The sequence below is a fragment of the Pseudophryne corroboree genome, chromosome 1 (assembly GCF_028390025.1).
Source record: "Pseudophryne corroboree isolate aPseCor3 chromosome 1, aPseCor3.hap2, whole genome shotgun sequence".
Lineage (NCBI taxonomy): Eukaryota > Metazoa > Chordata > Amphibia > Anura > Myobatrachidae > Pseudophryne > Pseudophryne corroboree.
Genome location: NC_086444.1, coordinates 1,016,395,736 through 1,016,410,092, shown reverse-complemented (window position 1 = coordinate 1,016,410,092; position 14,357 = coordinate 1,016,395,736).

The following is a 14,357-nucleotide window of genomic DNA, read 5'->3' as shown; positions in this document are numbered from 1 at the left end:
GCTCACAAGGGTATACGGAACAAGAATTGAAAAAGGCATATGAAGAAGTAACTAAAATCAATAGAAGTGATTTATTGCACAAAAATAAAACATCCACTAAAAAAGAAGATAACTACAATGTTGCCTTCGTTACGACATTTGGAGCAAACCATAAAAAAATTGAGTCTATCATTAAAACTCATTGGTGTGTACTTAAAAAGGACCCAATATTAAAGGATATTATCCCTGATGTTCCAAAATTCATCTATAGGAAATCACATAATTTAAAAAATAAGCTAGTAAAAAGCTCATTACCAAATCAACAGAATAATCCAATAAGATCAGAAGGTTTTTATCGTTGTGGAAGTTGTACGATGTGCAAGACAGTTAAAGCAAATAAATCAAAAATATCAACATTTAAAGTAAATAAAAAAGAGTATAAAATTATGAACTTTATAACCTGTCATACCAATAATGTCATCTACCTTATTGAATGCGAATGTGGGCTATTTTATGTAGGACGTACATCCAGAGCATTAATAACACGCATGGGAGAGCATGTGAGAAATATCACAAAGGGGCTAGAATCACATAATTTATCCAATCATTTTAAACTAAAACATCATTGTAAAGTGAATGCTATTAAACAGTTTATAGGAATCCAACATGTAAAAATTAATTGGAAAGATAGGGATTCTGAGAGCTTATTGGCAAAAGCAGAAATGAGATGGATTTTTAATTTAAAAACCATTGCCCCTGAAGGACTCAACAAGGAATTTGAAATAAAATGGTTCCTTTAATGTGCATTAGAAATATTTCATGCAAACTGTAACATTATGATTTTTTGTGCATCTGCATCTGCTGGTTTCTTAATATGTTTTATTGTTATACATATATTTATCATTATGCATATGTATTTACGTAAATGTGGATATATGACCTTTTTTGTATCTACATCTGCTGGTTTCTCAATATGTTTTATTGTTACACATATATTTATTGTTATACATATGTGCACTTTAAATGTGGATATATACATTGGTAGGATCCTATTGTGGTATGGCCAATTCTAGGCAACAGGAAGCTGACCCATATCTCTGTAACACAGAGAGCTGAAACGCAGACCACTCGCGCCGCTCCCGGAAGTGCGTATGCATTTCCGGCGGCGGTGGAACGCATGGCACTTCCGGGTGCGGCCGTAAATGGAACGCAAAGCGTTCCTAACGAAATATTTCATAGATAAAGACCTTTTCTCATTTTAAACTGTTTAGTTGGTGAATCCACTACTTGTTTATTAGTGGATGTGACAATCACCATATTAAGTAATGTGTTTTAAAAAGAATATTCCATAGACAAAAAACCTTACGGTTTCACATGTCCCATTAAGGCTTCTTAGACATGATCGAAATTTCAGAAACCTGTTGTAACTCTTCCACTCAAACTCCAAAAAGCAATGAAATTCCGATCATTAAGGCTGACACCTTAATGGACGTGTTCCTTGCGCAATACAGATATGGTATGCCATCACAGCCTGTGGGTAAGTGCAGATTCAGCACTCTCACAGAGTGAGATTGCTGTCACTCACACAATGAAGGAGCTGCTAATTCACAGATTTGTGTGCTCATTGGAATACACACATGCAGTCTATGCAACTGAAGGTCTGAGCAGTTTTGTGGTGCTCCCATCCCACACAGTGCCCACAACCATCCCATTCGGTCACAACAATCCCACCTTGTTACAACAGCTTCCATCTCACTTAGTATACACATTTAGCTCCCTCAAAATATCTTGGTTAATTGCTAAAACTATAATACCCCATCTACTGTCTATGCATCTACACTTGCTTCCCCTATACACCTCCATGCTGCTGTCTTCCCCAATCCCTACTGCTGTGTTCTCCCATCTGTGCTAGTCTGTACTAACTTATCTGCACCATCTGTCTTTCCGCACCTGTGCCTTGTCTGTACCACAGTTTCCTTCTCTCTGTGCTGCTCAGTGTTTCCCTCTTCAACGTCACTCTGTCTCCTCCAGTACATGGCACACTGTCTTCTCTCCCATCTGCACCAGTTTTCTACCCATCCATGCCAGAGTTTTCAACCCATCAGCACCATTTCCCCCATCTGCACAGCTCTGTCTCCCTTCCCATACTTGCTGCTTAATCTACCCCATATCCTCACCACTCTTACCCCATTCATGTAGCTGACATCCTGAAGGTAAATTTCGTGGGTCCTGCGCTCTTGGCAGGGGGATAACCGCCACAGCCCACCCCCAAATGGTTGGGAAACGCCTCCGTTGTGCAGACCATGCCCTGCCAATGGCATTCTAACGCTGTTTGCACGCCCCCCTCCTTCCCCGCAACCGCCTCTGCCTATCAATCAGGCAGGGTGATCGCAGCCAGTGAGATGCTGATAGCATCTCACTGGGCTCCTGGGGTACGCACGCGCAGTGCGGCCATTGCACGTGCGCACCTCACAAACTGATTCAGACTGCGATCGCTGCTGCTGCGGTCTGAATTACCCCGTGTTTCTTTGTCCCCCCCCCATCAGTGCTGCTTAGTGTTCCCTCTATCCACACACTTCTGTTCCCCCATCCACACCGCTCTCCTCCCTCCAATCAACAACACTCATACCTCATCTGAGCAGCTTTGTCTTCCGCTCAGACCTTCAGTTGCATAGACTGCATGTGTGTATTCCAATGAGCACACAAATCTGTGAATTAGCAGCTCCACCATTGTGTGAGTGACAGCAATCTCACTCTGTGAGAGTGCTGAATCTGCACTTACCCACAGGCTGTGATGGCATACCATATCTGTATTGAGCAAGGAACACGTCCATTAAGGTGTCAGCCTTAATGATCGGAATTTCATTGCTTTTTGGAGTTTGAGTGGAAGAGTTACAACAGGTTTCTGAAATTTCGATCATGTCTAAGAAGCCTTAATGGGACATGTGAAACCGTAAGGTTTTTTGTCTATGGAATTTCATCGCTTGTTTTAAATTTATTTTTTTTATTCAGAAATGTAAAATTTCACTGTAAGAATAAACATTTGATTTTTTTAAATGTTTAATGAAAATGTTCGTATAACATCACTGTTCTGTGCAAAATTATTTTATTAACCAAACCGAATTGTTTAAGGTCCGTACACACTTAACGATTTAATGAGCGACGTCGCTCATTTTCCCCCTCCTTGAGCGACGTCGCTCGTTTTACCGTTAAGTGTGTATGCCGCCAGCGATGAACGATGCGCGGACCCGCGGGTCGGCAACAATCGTCGCTGTCGGTAGGGCATGCATGAAGGATGTGGACTGTCGTCCACGACCTTCATGCAGGGCTGGCGGGGGTGTGACGTGACTGAGCGATATGAGCGGTCATATCGCTCAGTGTGTACAGTCGGCCGCCGGCCCGGGAGGGGGAAACATTAGACGATGTCGCTCACAGAGCGACATCGTTTATTGTGTATGGGCCTTTAGACTTTGGTCAAAATATTTTGCTGCCTTTGCAGCTGATGCAGGGAGGGGGGTAGGCGGCAGCAGCCTGTAACTGAGGCTGGAGGTAGGCGTGAAATGCATTGCTTGTACGTGTGAGTGCGTGGTGTCAGGTGCTGCGCGTGTATATGTGTGTGTGTCAGGTGCTGCCTGTGTATGTGTGTGTCAGCTCGTGTGTGTGTGTGTGTGTGTGTGTGTGTGTGTATGTGTGTGTCAGGTGCTGCGTGTATATATGAGTGTGTCTGATGGTGCGTGTGTATGCGTCAGCTGCCGCTCGTGTGTGTGTGTCAGGTGTTGCGGGTGTATATGTGTGTGAGTATCAGGTGCTCCGCGTGTGTACAAGTGTATATCTGGTGCTGTGCATGAATACGTATGTCTGTGTCAGGTGCTGCACATGTACATGAGTGTGCGTCAGGTGCTGCGTGTGTACATGAGTGTGCGTCAGGTGCTGCGTGTGTACATGAGTGTGCGTCAGGTGCTGCGCGTGTACATGTGTGTGCGTCAGGTGCTGCACGTGTCTATGTGTGTGGGAGTAAGGTGCTGCGTGTGTATGTGTGTGTCAGGTGCTGCATGTGTATATTAGTGTGTCTGATGGTGTGCGTGTATATGTATGTGTCAGGTGCTGTGTGTATATGTATGTGTCAGGTGCTGCGTGTATATGCATGTGTCAGGTGCTGCATGTATATGCATGTGTCAGGTGCTGCATGTTTATTTTATTGTGTCTGATGCTACGTGTGTGTGTCAGGTGCCACACGTGTATATGTGTGTGTGTCAGGTGTTGCGCGTGTATGTGTAGGTCAGGTGCTGCATGTTTATTTTATTGTGTCTGATGCTACGTGTGTGTGTGTGTGTCCGGTGCCGCACGTGTATATGTGTGTGTGTCAGGTGTTGCGCGTGTATGTGTATGTCAGGTGCCGTTCCCCTTCTTCCCATCCCAGCTCTCTATGTAGAATACAGCTCTGCACCCAGAGAGAGGGAAAGACCAGGGGGCTGATCACTGCACTGCTCACTTTTTGGTCATGAGTTCGGCCTCCTGTTTCTTCCAGTGCTGTGTTCCTGCAGCCCAGCCCTCCCTGTTGTGCCAGAGAATCAGCCCTTCCTTCCCCTGCCAGAGAGAGAGAGCCCGAGGCAGAGACACTCTTCCCGTAGCAGGCCTACCCCCAGTACTTCAGCACTGGCCATGCGGCAGTCAACAAAGGAGACCAGCAGGGGGTTCTGGCAGCATCAGCTGTGGCCGCAGCTGGATCGGGGAGGCCTGCAGTGTCTGAGGTGGGCAGCACTTCCTCCGCCGCTGTCACCTTCCCCTGCCGGAGAGAAAGCCAGAGACATACCCTTCCCGCAGCTGGGCTACCCCTAGTACCTCAGCGCTGGCCAGGCAGAAGTCTATGGAGGGGACCGGGCAGGGGTTTCGGGCCGCAGCAGCAGCGGCCGCAGCCAGATCAGGGAGGCCTGCAGGGTCAGAGCTGGGCAGCACTTCCACCAACACTGTCACCTCTGTGCTGGGCATGTACACCAGTCCGTACGGACGGAGGTGTCCACAACAGGCAGCAGTATAATGAGTCAGACAAACTCATTACACGCTGCCCACTGCTGCGCCGCATGCCCTCGATGGAGGAAGCCTAGATGCGGTCCCCAGCGGCAGCGAGGGAGAAGGGTGATCACATCACCCTTCAACCCGGCACCTCACAATCAGCTGGGGATCTGCAGTAGCTTCATCTCTCTCTTCCTCTCCCTCTCTGACAGCACAGCAGCCCCTCTGGGTCCCATGTAGCTCTGCCCCCCTGCTCACAGTTCACTCGGCCTCTCCTGATTAAAAAGAAAATAAGAGCCTGACCTGCTGCTCAGATGCGAGGAGGGGACGGGCGGTAGGTCCTCTGTGAGTACACTACACAGTCAAAATTAACTCTGACTCCTCACAACAGTGTGGACTGCGGGCGACGTCAGACGCCAATTTGGGTGTGCTTGCCGCACTACCTGCCCATCAAGCCCAACGTGGTGCCATGGTGCCAGCCCCACCCACTATACGGATTCCATTTTGTATTAGGAATCCTATAACAGCATTCCGACATCCCTCCCTATGACGCTGCCATCCATACACTGCCGCTCTCATACATCCGCACACTGCCGCTCTCACACAACTGTACACTGCTGCTCTCATACATCCATACACTGCCGCTCTCATACATCCGTACAACCCCGCTCTCATACATTCATACAACCCCGCTCTCATACATCCGCACACTGCCGCTCTCATACATCCACACACCGCCGCTCTCATACATCCACACACCGCCGCTCTCATACATCCACACACCGACGCTTTCATACAGCCGTACACTGCCGCTCTCATACATCCGCACACTGCCGCACTCCTACCACCGCACACTGCCGCTCTCATACAGCCGTACACTGCCGCTCTCATACAGCCGTACAACCCCGCTCTCATACATCCGCACACTGCTGCTCTCATACAGCTTCACACCGACGCAGTTATACAGCCGTACACTGCCGCTCTCATACAGCCGCACACTGCCGCTCTCATACAGCCGCACACTGCCGCACTCTTACAGCCGCACACTGCCGCGCTCTTACAGCCGCACACTGCCGCACTCTTACAGCCGCACACCGCCGCACGCATACAGCCGCACACCATCGCACTCATACAGCCGCACACCATCGCACTCATACAGCCGCACACCAACGCAGTTATACAGCCGTACATTGCCGCTCTCATACATCCGCACACTGCCGCTCTCATACATCCGCACACTGCCGCTCTCATACATCCGCACACTGCCGCTCTCATACATCCGCACACTGCCGCTCACATCTATACATACATAGCCTCCATACATCTACACATCCAATCCCCGCGCAAGGGGACACTGAAGTCACTATCACTTTTCCCCGGGGTGTGACCACAGCCAGCCACTACTCCGGCCACCTTCTTGTGACACCAAAATGCATCTTACCTATCATCAGGGTGGTGCTGCTGCTGGGGGCGGGTTGCTGGTTGGTGCTGCGATTGGAGGGGGTACTGCTTCCCTGTGCTGCCACTGTCTCCCGGATCATCGTGCCGCTGGCTGAATTGCAGCTTGATGCTACTGCTGCCGGGAGTAACAGCTTCCTGACTGTTGTTGCTGGTGGCTGCCTACTGCTCATTGCCGCCGGAACACTGACCGGCTCGGCAGTGATGCTGGCGGAGGAGTAGTGGCGGTGGGGTGGGGGGGTGCCTGCTCCCTTCCCTCGAGCATGCCGCAGTGTAAAAAAATAAATAATAAATAGAGAGCATACCAGGGTGAGAGTCTGTATGGATCACAGTGATTACACGGGGCACAGCATAAGGACACCTTGCTGTGAGGGGCTCTGCCCACACAGATTGCTGCAACCTCTCTGATGTCAGCCGCTGCCCTCTCGTTCTCTGGGCGGCCAGTTCCAGTGTGAGGTAGGAGAGGAAGAGAACACACAGGAGAGCAGCCCTGATATATAACAGAGGTGGAAGTTCTATAGGCAGCAGAGACGGAGACCAGCCAGCCAGTCTCCCAGTGCCCTGATCACTACACGCCGCCAGCACAGCATTACAGGAGGGTCCTATAGTGCTGCCCTGATCTAACTGGTGTGTGTACCAAGTGTACCCCGTACAGTGTGCTACGCCCTGGTGTCTCTGAGAGGGGTGAGGTCACCGTGCCGCTTTAGTATATGGCTTTTCCTTAGTACTGTACGTTACAGCCCTGCACTAGTAGTGGCAACTCTGCCCTATGTGAACCTGTGAGGTTCTTTTCCTATTTACAGAATAACCGGGGAGAAGGCGGCCATATTGCGGCTCTCAATTGAAGGCACTCTAGTACACCCCCTGCTGGCGGCCACTGCGCAGGCGCAACAAATTGAAATGCCCGATCTCTATAATGGGGCATATTTCTCTTAATTAAAAAAAACCTGTAACTTTCTGAAAAACCACAACCCCAAAAGGCACTTCACTGAGACATGCTCTATCTAATAAAACAAACCCCAAGTCTTATTTATTTATATATATATATATATATATATATATGCACACACACTCATGTATATACATGCATATACATGTATACACAAATTCACGTATGTACATGTTTATGTATGTATAATACACTGATAGAGTACATTATATTTATGAATTAATTGCTTCCCGATTCTGCAGCAGCATCATCAGCACCACCAGTGTTACTCACAGTCACTTCACACTGACTGCTGCACAGCACATCACTTAATTTCCGGGCCGCCCGCCACCTGGTGAAGAGACATGGGAGATGAAGGACCAGCAGTGCCACGTTGAGCGGAAGTATTGTGAATTAGTTACCCACACACTCCTTGTGACACCTGCTCCCCGTCTGCCCTCCCACCCGCCACCTGCCGTCTGGAACCCGCACTGACAAGTAAGTCTCAGCAGAATGTGTCTGCCGGCGGCTCCCAGTCCCTCCTAGAGGAACACTGCCAGTGGCGTGGCGGCCGCGGCACACTAGGACTGAGAGACCTCAGCGGGAGGAAAGCACAGGTGGGCGGGAGGAGAGCATGGGCGGACATCACCACGTCACATTGCAAGGTGACGCCAGTCCCCCTAGTGAGGCCGCCGACGAATGCACTCAGCAAAGTATTAGCAGCAGGCAGAGGGGGGGCGGGCGCAGCGGTGGGGGGAGGTACGGAAATGAGCTGCAGGCTAGGCTCCACCGATCACACACTCAGCGATCACTGTGCTACAGCAAGCGTGGCGTGCAGCGGTGCTGGACATTAGGGAGTGCCTGTGCACACCAGGCACCCCCTGTACGCACGCCTATGCGCTACCACCCCCCATATGCCACACTACATCACTATGCTATAGCCCTCTCATATGCTGCACTTCATAATTACACTATACTCCCCATACAACATACTACATCACCACACTACGCTACTCACAATAAAATTAAAACATCCCAGTTCCTCATTCTTAATGAGCTCACGTGAGTTCTCTCCCCAACAGAGCTCCAGACCAAGTAACAATGAAGACACCAGCAGCGTGTAGGGGGCAGGCCTGGTCCACTTGTCCGGAGAGAGCGGTCACTGGAGAGTAAGAAGGGGGCGGGGCCTAGTCCAACAGACGGGAGAGAGCACAATCAGGAGAGAGCAAGGTACAGGGGTAGAAGGGGACGGCTGATGTGAAGAAGGGGGCGTGGCCTATTCTTACAGGCTTTCAAAACTCGATTTTTAAAAATTCGACATTTGACAAATTCGACTTTTCTGCAATGGTACAAATGCGGCAATTCGACAAAAGTATATTCAATTGAAGTTTGTAAATTCGACAACAGTGCTTTTAAACAGTAAATTCGTAATTTTCAATCCACCACACTTTGCTGGCGGAATCTAATAAAAATTTTTAAAAACATGTTTTTTTTGCTATTTTCTTTTTTGGTAATAGCATATCTATTTATATTAGAAGGGATTAGGTACTTGGTTTGTCTTTTTTGGAGGCACAAGTATTATTTATATATTTTCTCTGACGTCCTAAGTGGATGCTGGGGACTCCGTCAGGACCATGGGGAATAGCGGCTCCGCAGGAGACAGGGCACAAAACTAAAGCTTTAGGATCAGGTGGTGTGTACTGGCTCCTCCCCCTATGACCCTCCTCCAAGCCTCAGTTAGGTTTTTGTGCCCGTCCGAGCAGGGTGCAATCTAGGTGGCTCTCTTAAGGAGCTGCTTAGAAAAAGTTTTTAGGTTTTTTATTTTCAGTGAGTCCTGCTGGCAACAGGCTCACTGCATCGAGGGACTTAGGGGAGAGAAGTTCAACTCACCTGCGTGCAGGAAGGATTGGCTTCTTAGGCTACTGGACACCATTAGCTCCAGAGGGAGTCGGAACACAGGTCTCACCCTGGGGTTCGTCCCGGAGCCGCGCCGCTGACCCCCCTTGCAGATGCTGAAGATTGAAGGTCCAGAAACCGGCGGCAGAAGGCTCTTCAGTCTTCTTGAAGGTAGCGCACAGCACTGCAGCTGTGCGCCATTGTTTGTCACACACTTCTCACCAACGGTCACGGAGGGTGCAGGGCGCTGCTGGGGGCGCCCTGGGCAGCAATGTAAATACCTTTTATGGCTAAAAAATACATCACATATAGCCCTTGAGGCTATATGGATGTATTTAACCCCTGCCAGATATTACAAACTACGGGAGAAAAGCCCGCCGGAATAGGGGGCGGGGCTTATTCTCCTCAGCACACAGCGCCATTTTCCTGCTCAGCTCCGCTGTGAGGAAGGCTCCCAGGACTCTCCCCTGCACTGCACTACAGAAACAGGGTAAAACAGAGAGGGGGGGGGCATTTTTTTGGCGATATTTTATATATTTAAGCTGCTATAAGGATACAACACTTATATAAGGTTGTTCCCATATATATTATAGCGCTTGGGTGTGTGCTGGCAAACTCTCCCTCTGTCTCCCCAAAGGGCTAGTGGGGTCCTGTCTTCGATAAGAGCATTCCCTGTGTGTCTGCTGTGTGTCGGTACGTGTGTGTCGACATGTATGAGGACGATGTTGGTGTGAAAGCAGAGCAATTGCCGGTAATGGTGATGTCACCCCCCAGGGAGTCGACACCGGAATGGATGGCTTTGTTTATGGAATTACGTGATAATGTCAGCACATTACAAAAATCAGTTGACGACATGAGACGGCCGGAAAACCAGTTGGTACCTGCCCAGGCGTCTCAGACACCGTCAGGGGCTGTAAAACGCCCTTTACATCAGTCGGTCGACACAGACCCAGACACGGACACTGAATCTAGTGTCGACGGTGAAGAAACAAACGTATTTTCAAGTAGAGCCACACGTTATATGATCACGGCAATGAAGGAGGCTTTGCATATCTCTGATACTGCAAGTACCACAAAAAGGGGTATTATGTGGGGGGTGAAAAAACTACCTGTAGTTTTTCCTGAATCAGAGGAATTGAATGATGTATGTGATGAAGCGTGGGTTAACCCAGATAGAAAAGTGATAATTTCAAAAAAGTTATTGGCATTATACCCTTTCCCGCCAGAGGTTAGGGCGCGCTGGGAAACACCCCCTAGGGTGGATAAGGCGCTCACACGCTTATCAAAACAAGTGGCGTTACCGTCTCCTGATACGGCCGCCCTCAAGGATCCAGCTGATAGGAGGCTGGAAACTACCCTAAAGAGTATATACACACATTCTGGTGTTATACTGCGACCAGCCATCGCCTCAGCCTGGATGTGCAGTGCTGGGGTGGTCTGGTCGGATTCCCTGACTGAAAATATTGATACCCTGGATAGGGACAGTATTTTATTGACTATAGAGCAATTAAAGGATGCTTTTCTTTATATGCGAGATGCTCAGAGGGATATTTGCACTCTGGCATCGAGAGTAAGTGCGATGTCCATATCTGCCAGAAGAAGTTTATGGACGCGACAGTGGTCAGGTGATGCGGATTCCAAACGACATATGGAAGTATTGCCGTATAAAGGGGAGGAATTATTTGGCGTAGGTCTATCGGATCTGGTGGCCACGGCAACTGCCGGAAAATCCACCTTTTTACCTCAGACCCCCTCCCAACAGAAAAAGACACCGTCTTTTCAGCCGCAGTCCTTTCGGTCCTATAAGAACAAGAGGGCAAAAGGACAGTCATATCTGCCCCGGGGCAGAGGAAGAGGTAAGAGAGGGCAGCAAGCAGCCCCTGCCCAGGAACAGAAGCCCTCCCAGGGTTCTGCAAAGCCCTCAGCATGACGCTGGGGCTGTATAAGCGGACTCAGGAGCGGTGGGGGGTCGACTCAGGAATTTCAGCGCACAGTGGGCTTGCTCACAGGTGGACCCTTGGATCCTGCAGGTAGTATCTCAGGGTTACAGGTTGGAATTCGAGAAGTCTCCCCCTCGCCGGTTCCTAAAGTCTGCTTTGCCAACGTCTCCCTCAGACAGGGCGACGGTATTGGAAGCCATTCACAAGCTGTTTTCTCAGCAGGTGATAGTCAAGGTACCCCTCCTACAACAGGGAAAGGGGTATTACTCCACGCTATTTGTGGTACGGAAGCCGGACGGCTCGGTAAGACCTATTCTAAATCTGAAATCTTTGAACCTGTACATACAAAAATTCAAGTTCAAGATGGAATCACTCAGAGCAGTGATAGCGAATCTGGAAGAAGGGGACTTTATGGTGTCCCTGGACATAAAGGATGCTTACCTGCATGTCCCAATTTGCCCTTCACATCAAGGGTACCTCAGGTTCGTGGTGCAAAACTGTCATTATCAGTTTCAGACGCTGCCGTTTGGATTGTCCACGGCACCTCGGGTCTTTACCAAGGTAATGGCCGAAATGATGATTCTTCTGCGAAGAAGAGGCGTATTAATTATCCCTTACTTGGACGATCTCCTGATAAGGGCAAGGTCCAGAGAACAGCTGGAGGACGGAGTAGCACTAACCCAAGTAGTGCTGCAACAACACGGGTGGATTCTGAATTTTCCAAAATCTCAGTTGACCCCGACAACACGTCTGCTGTTCCTGGGAATGATTCTGGACACGGTTCAGAAAAAGGTGTTTCTTCCGGAGGAGAAAGCCAAGGAGTTATCCGAACTTGTCAGGAACCTCCTAAAACCAGGAAAAGTGTCTGTGCATCAATGCACAAGAGTCCTGGGAAAGATGGTGGCTTCTTACGAAGCAATTCCATTCGGCAGATTCCACGCACGAACTTTTCAGTGGGATCTGCTGGACAAATGGTCCGGATCGCATCTGCAGATGCATCAGCGGATAACCTTATCGCCACGGACAAGGGTGTCTCTTCTGTGGTGGTTGCAGAGTGCTCATCTGTTAGAGGGCCACAGATTCGGCATACAGGACTGGGTCCTGGTGACCACGGATGCCAGTCTGAGAGGCTGGGGAGCGGTCACACAGGGAAGAAACTTCCAGGGAGTATGGTCAAGCCTGGAGATGTCTCTTCATATAAATATACTGGAGCTAAGAGCAATTTACAATGCTCTAAGCCTGGCAAAACCCCTGCTTCAGGGTCAGCCGGTGTTGATCCAGTCGGACAACATCACGGCAGTCACCCACGTAAACAGACAGGGCGGCACAAGAAGCAGGAGAGCAATGGCAGAAGCTGCAAGGATTCTTCGCTGGGCGGAAGATCATGTGATAGCACTGTCAGCAGTGTTCATTCCGGGAGTAGACAACTGGGAAGCAGACTTCCTCAGCAGACACGATCTACACCCGGGAGAGTGGGGACATCCAGAAGTCTTCCACATGATTGTGAACCATTGGGAAAAACCAAAGGTGGATATGATGGCGTCTCGCCTCAACAAAAAACTGGACAGGTATTGCGCCAGGTCAAGAGACCCTCAGGCAATAGCTGTGGACGCTCTGGTAACACCGTGGGTGTACCAGTCAGTGTATGTGTTTCCTCCTCTGCCTCTCATACCCAAAGTACTGAGAATTATACGGCAAAGGGGAGTAAGAACGATACTCGTGGCTCCGGATTGGCCAAGAAGAACTTGGTACCCGGAACTTCAGGAGATGCTCACGGAAAATCCGTGGCCTCTACCTCTAAGACGGGACCTGATTCAGCAGGGACCGTGTCTATTCCAAGACTTACCGCGGCTGCGTTTGACGGCATGGCGGTTGAACGCCGAATTCTAAAGGAAAAAGGCATTCCAGAAGAGGTCATTCCTACACTGGTTAAAGCCAGGAAGGAGGTGACTGCACAACATTATCACCGCATTTGGAGAAAATATGTTGCGTGGTGTGAGGCCAGGAAGGCCCCCACGGAGGAATTTCAACTGGGTTGATTCCTACATTTCCTGCAAACAGGATTGTCTATGGGCCTCAAATTGGGGTCCATTAAGGTTCAAATTTCGGCCCTGTCGATTTTCTTCCAGAAAGAATTGGCTTCAGTTCCTGAAGTCCAGACTTTTGTAAAAGGAGTACTACATATACAGCCCCCGGTTGTGCCCCCAGTGGCTCCGTGGGACCTGAATGTAGTTTTGGATTTTCTCAAATCCCATTGGTTTGAGCCACTCAAATCGGTGGATTTGAAATATCTTACATGGAAAGTAACCATGCTACTGGCCCTGGCTTCAGCCAGGAGAGTATCAGAATTGGCGGCTTTATCGTATAAGAGCCCATATCTGATTTTCCATTCGGACAGGGCAGAACTGCGGACGCGTCCTCAGTTTCTGCCTAAGGTGGTGTCAGCGCTTCACCTGAACCAGCCTATTGTGGTGCCTGCGGCTACTAGCGATTTGGAAGATTCCAAGTTGCTGGACGTTGTCAGGGCATTGAAAATATACATTTCAAGGACGGCTGGAGTCAGAAAATCTGACTCGCTGTTTATACTGTATGCACCCAACAAGCTGGGTGCTCCTGCTTCTAAGCAGACGATTGCTCGTTGGATTTGTAGCACAATTCAACTTGCACATTCTGTGGCAGGCCTGCCACAGCCTAAATCTGTCAAGGCCCATTCCACAAGGAAGGTGGGCTCATCCTGGGCGGCTGCCCGAGGGGTCTCGGCATTACAACTCTGCCGAGCAGCTACGTGGTCGGGGGAGAACACGTTTGTAAAATTCTACAAATTTGATACCCTGGCTAAAGAGGACCTGGAGTTCTCTCATTCGGTGCTGCAGAGTCATCCGCACTCTCCCGCCTGTTTGGGAGCTTTGGTATAATCCCCATGGTCCTGACGGAGTCCCCAGCATCCACTTAGGACGTCAGAGAAAATAAGATTTTACTTACCGATAAATCTATTTCTCGTAGTCCGTAGTGGATGCTGGGCGCCCATCCCAAGTGCGGATTGTCTGCAATACTTGTACATAGTTATTGTTACAAAAAAATTGGGTTGTTATTTGTTGTGAGCCGTCTGTTCAGAGGCTCCTACGTTTGTCATACTGTTAACT